We start from the raw sequence: 6000 nt of genomic DNA on the forward strand, positions 1-6000 counted from the left end.
GCTTGCAGACGCAGACGCCGCCCGCCCTCCCGCCCCGGGCCGGGATGAGCGACAGCCGCCGTCCCCTATCAGAGTGAGGTGTGGCAGCCCGGAGCAGACAGCAGACCCGGGGCTGGGGGAAGGTTCCATTTTACCGCGGCCACTCACCCAACATCGGCAATTAACTCTGCAAACTGCACGTTGCACCATTTTGCTGCCTCGCTGTTGTGACAATTTATTTCCAACTTCACATTGCAACTCAACGAAGAACGAGAGTGGGCCGGATTAAGAGTCAAGAATGTTTCGTAAGGATCATATGGCAGAATTAAGCCATGACAGATAGGAACAGAATTAGGCCATTCGGCCCATCATGTCTTCTTTGCCATTCAATCATGACTGATCTATATTATGAACATTTTGAACGGAGATGAGGAAAAAAATTCACCCAGAGAGTTGTGAACACGTGGAATTCTCTGCCTCAGAAAGCAGTGGAGGCCAATTTTCTGGAATCTTTCAAGAGAGTTAGATAGAGCTCTTAAAGATAGCGGAGTCAAGGGATATGGGGAGAAGGCAGGAACGGGATGCTGATTGTGGATAATCAGCCATGATCACAGTGAATGGCGGTGCTGGCTCGAATGGCCTACTCCTGCACCTATTGTCTATTGTCTCTCTCTCCTAACCCCATTCCCATGCCTTCTCCCCATAACAACTGACACCCGTACTATTCAACAGTCTATCTATCTCTGCCTTAAAAATATCCACTGACATCCTCCACAGTCTTCTGTGCCAAATAATTCCACAGATTCACCACCCTGTGATTAAAGAAATTCCTCATCTCCTTTCTAAAAGAACGTCCTTTAAAGCTGAGGCTATGACCTCTAGACTCTCCCACTAGCAGAAACATCCTCTCCATATCCACTCATTCACTATTCTGTACATTTCAATGAAGTCCCCCCTCATTCTTCTAAACTCCAGCGAATACAGGCCCAGTGCCGTCAAACACTCATCATATGTTAATCCACTCATTCCTGGGATCATTCTTGTAAACCTCCTCTGGACCCTCTCCAGAGCCAGCACATCCTCAGATATGGTGCCCAAAATTGCTCACAATATTCTAAATGCGGCCTGACCAGCTCCTTATAGAGATTCAGCATTACATCCCTGTTTTCGTATACAAGCCCTCTCGAAATAAACGCTTGCTTTCTTTACTACCGATTTGACTTGCAGATTAACTTTTTGGGAAGCACTCCCAAGTCCCTTTGCACCTCTGATTTCTGGTTTCAGTCCGCATTTAGCTATATTCCTACTACCAAAATGCATTACTCTACACTTTGCTACACAATATTTTGTCGGCCACTTCTCTGACCGCTCTCCTAACCAGTGCAAGTCCTTCTGCAGAGTCACTGCTTTTTCTGCACTACCTGCCAACAGACAATAGGTGCAGGAGTAGGCCATTCGGCCCTTCCAGCCGGCACCGCCATTCACTGTGACCATCATGGCTGATCATCCTTATCAGTAGCCCGTTCCTGCCTTCTCATCATATCCCTTGAGACCGCTATCTTTAAGAGCTCTCTCTAACTCTCTCTTGAACCTTCTGCGGCAGAGAATTCCACAGATTCACAACTAGTTGGGTAAAAAAGTGTTTCGTCCTCTCCGTTCTAAATGGCCAACCCCTTATCCTTAAACTGTGGCTCCTGGTTCTGGACTCCCCCAACATCGGGACCACGTTTCCTGTCTCTAGCGTCTTCAATCCCTTAATAATCTTATATGTTTCAATAAGTTTCCCTCTCATCCTTCTAAATTACAGTGTATATAAGCCCAGTCGCTCCATTCTTTCAACATATGACAGTCCCCCAATCCCGGGAATTAACCTCGTGAATCTACGCTGCCATCCTTCAATAGCAAGAATTTCCTTCCTCACCTATTCCTGCCCCTCTACCTATTTTCATATCATCCGCAAACTTGGCTACAAAGCCTTCAATACCCTCATCCAAATCATTAATATAGAACGTGAAGAGTAGCGGCCCCAGCACCGACCCCTGCGGAACTCCGCTAGTCACTAGCAGCCAACCAGAAAAAGCCCACTTTATTGCCACTCTTTCTCTTCTGCCATCCAGTCAACCTGCTATCCATGTTAGTATCTGCCCTTTGATACCATGGGCTCTCATCTTCCTTAGCAGCCTCCCATGTGACACCTTATCAAAGGCTTTCTGAAAATCTAGGTAAACAACGAATGAATGACTGAATAAGTTTATTGGCCAAGTATGTACACATACAAGGAATTTGCTTTGGTGCTCCGCTCGCAAGTAACAACACGACATACAGTAACAATTAAGAATGACATATAAAACATTAAACATTAATAATAAAACATTATAGTTTGAACATGTGAATGAAATAAAATACCAGAGCAAAAGGAGGCTACAGACTTTTGGTTATTGAGTAGAGCTACTACTTGTGGAAAAAAGCTGTTTTTATGTCTGGCTGTGGCGGCTTTGACAGTCCGGAGTCGCCTTCCAGAGGGAAGTGCTTCAAAGAGTTTGTGGCCAGGGTGAGAGGGGTCAGAGATGATATTACCCGCTCACTTCCTGGCCCTTGCAGTGTACAGTTCGTCAATGGGGGGAAGGTTGCAGCCAACAACCTTCTCAGCTGATCGGACGATTCGCTGCAGCCTCCGGATGTCGTGCTTGGTGGCTGAGCCAAACCATACCATGATGGAGAAGGTGAGGACAGACTCTACAATGGCAGTATAGAATTGGACCATCATTGAATGTGGCAGATTGTGTTTCCTCAGCTGCCGCAGGAAGTACATCCTCTGTTGGGCCTTTTCGAACGTGGAGTCGATGGTGGCTCCCCATTTCAGGTTCTTGGAGATGATGGTTCCAAGGAAATTAAAGGCTCTGCAGATGTGACTGTGGTGTTGTTGATGGTAACAACATCTACTGACTCTCCTTTGTCTGTCCAGCTATTTACTTCTTCAAAGAATTCCAACATATTTGTTCAGCAAGACCCCCCTTCACAAAGCCATACTGACTATATTTTATCATGAACTTCTAAGTACTCTGTAACCTCATCCTTTATAATCTATATTACTAAAAGTCTGATCTTGACCGCTTTTGGCCCACTGTGCAACGGTTTCCGAGAGAACGCCGCTACCAACGGCTGTCATTTTTGGCCACCTCGCTCAGAGCTCACCTCTGCCTTCCGGGACCAGAGGATTTTTCCCATCGATAAAAAATCAGAGGGATATTAATGTTTAAAAATAATTCCCCATTCTCTCTGCTGCCCCCGCTGGCGGCAGGGGAAGGGACTATAAATCCAGGAAGTGTAGTGCCTCACTCAGCCTCTGCCAGACCCAGGAAGCGAGAGGGTCACGGCTCTCTGAGCTGCTAAATAAAACTGAACGCACGTCCACTCCATGGTGAGTCCCCTCAATGCGGCTGTAAAGTGGCTGCAGCCCAATTGTTTGCCTCGCCTTTTAAAAAAGTTTATGTTCACAAAATCTGATTTTCTGATGCTCAGTAATAGCGCTTCCAATTTGCATCCGTAGTGGGCATTGTTGCATTAAACTGCAAATTATTAATATTTAAAATGAAAGAAAATGAACACTCAATCATTCTATTTTTTATAAAAAATAATGCACAAATCACAGATGTAGGTTGACCAAAAAGTACTGGAGTAACTCAGCAGGTCAGGAAGCATCTCTGGAGAAAAAGGATGGGTGATGTTTCGGGTCGGGACCCTTCTTCTTATAGAAGAAGGTGTGCGTGGGGGGGGGGAGCTGGAAGGGCAGGACAAAGCCTGGCAGGTAATAGGTGAACACAGGCGAGGGAGGGGGGGGGGGGGGGATTTGATAGGCAGATGGTCGGACAAAGGTTGGAGATTAAAAAACAGGTGTGAGACAAAAGGCAGGAGAATGGGGTTGGGAGGGGAAAATAGCTCAGCCATGATCGAAAGGCATGAATGGGCCAAATGACCTAATTCTGCTTCAGTGTCTTATGGTCTATGCTCTAACACTTCATTACGGTGTTTAAGTAAACCACTGTTTCACTTACAGAAGTAAATACCCACAAATAAAGTAACTAATGCAACACATCAGATGTCACTGTCCAATATATTTCTGCTTTTATTTTAGTTTATGATACCAATATGTACCGAGGTACAGTGAAAAGCTTTTGATTACGTGCTATCCAGTTAAAGTAAAGACTGTACATGATTTCATGATTCATGTGTACCGAGGAATAGTGAAAAGCTTTTGATTACAATTAAACTGATGACAGCGCACAGATGAAGCATAAAGGGTACGACATTTGGTCCAAGATATAACATTGAAGTCCGATAAAGTCCGATTTAGAGAAAGTTCAAAGGTTTCTGTTGAGGTAGATGGGAGTTCAAGACTGCACTTTAGCTGATGAGAGCACCATTCAGTTGCTTGATTACAGCTGGGCAGTATCTGTCCCTGAATCTGGAGGTATGCACTTTCAAACTTCTGTACCTCTTGCCTGATGGGTGAGGGGAGAAGAGGGAGTGGAGGGTGAGACTGGTATTTTTAATGTCCAGGGATTCATGCTATTTGAAAAGGATATACAACCTTAAGAATGAAACTACAACTGATTCTGCAATGAGGTAGAGAGACTGAAAGTTATAGAAAAGGTCTGGGGTGGCATGGTGGCGTAGCGGTAGAGTTGCTGCCTTACAATGCCAGAGACCCGGGTTCAATCCTGACTACGGGTGTTGTCTGTGTGGAGTTGGTCGGGAAGCTAATGGAATTGGGGCTCAACACCTCCCTGTGTGCCTGGGTCCTGGACTTTCTCACCGCCAGGCCCCAGGTAGTCAAGATGGGAGGGAATACATTGAAGTCCCTCACCCTGAGCACAGGATCGCCCCAGGGTTGCGTCCTCAGCTCCCTATTGTACTCCCTGTACACACATGACTGTGTGACTAGGTTCAGCTCCAACTCATTAATTCCGTTTGCTGATGACACTGTGGTGGTGGGCCTGATCTCAGACAACGATGAGAGGGCCTACCGGGAGGAGGTGGCTGGTCTAGCAATCTGGTGCCAGGATAACAGCCTCCTCTTGAACATCAAAAAAACGAAGGAGCTGATCATGGACTTTAGGAGGGCACATCATCCGAGGGCGTACACTCCATTGAGGATAAATGGGGATCCTGTGGATAGGGTGAACTGTTTTAAATATCTGGGAGTCCACATCTCCGAGGATATGACATGGGCATCACACGCCTCAGCACTCGTGAGTAAGGCAAGGCAGCGCCTTTACCACCTCAGGCAATTGAGGAAATTCAGAGTGTCTCCGAGGATCCTCCAGTACTTCTATGCAGCGGCGGTGGAAAGCTTCTTGTCCAGGAACATTACCATCTGGTTTGGGAATTGCTCTGCCAAGGACAAAAAGGCTCTGCAGAGAGTAGTGCGTTCGGCCGAACGCACTATGGGAACTTCACTTGCCCCCCTGCAGGAACTATACATCAGGAGGTACAACTCCAGAGCCAACAATATCATGAGAGACCCCTTCCACCCCTGCAATGGACTGTTCCAGCTGCTACGGTCAGGCAAACGCCTCCGTTGCCATGCGGTGAGAACGGAGAGGTTGAGAAGGAGTTTCTTCCCAGAGGCCATTCGGACTGTAAACGCCTATCTCACCAGGGACCAACTCTACTGAACGTTTTTCCTTCCATTATTTATTATGTAAAAGAATATGTGTGTTATGATTGTGTTTATAATTTGTTTGGTTGTTTGTCTTTTGCACAAAAGTCCGTGAGCATTGCCACTTTCATTTCACTGCACATCTAGTATGTGTATGTGACAAATAAACTTGACTTGACTTGACTTGACTTGAGTTTGTACGTTCTCCCTTTGACAGTGTTTGTTTTTTCTGGGTGCTCTGGTTTCCTCCTACACTCCAGAGGCGTTCAGGTTTGTAGGTTAATTGGCTTTGGTAAAAATTATAAATTGTCCTCTAGTGTGTAGGATAGTGCTAGTGTACAGGGTGCTCGCTAGTCGAA

Source organism: Leucoraja erinacea, chromosome 20 (genome assembly GCF_028641065.1).
Source record: "Leucoraja erinacea ecotype New England chromosome 20, Leri_hhj_1, whole genome shotgun sequence".
NCBI classification, from domain to species: domain Eukaryota; kingdom Metazoa; phylum Chordata; class Chondrichthyes; order Rajiformes; family Rajidae; genus Leucoraja; species Leucoraja erinaceus.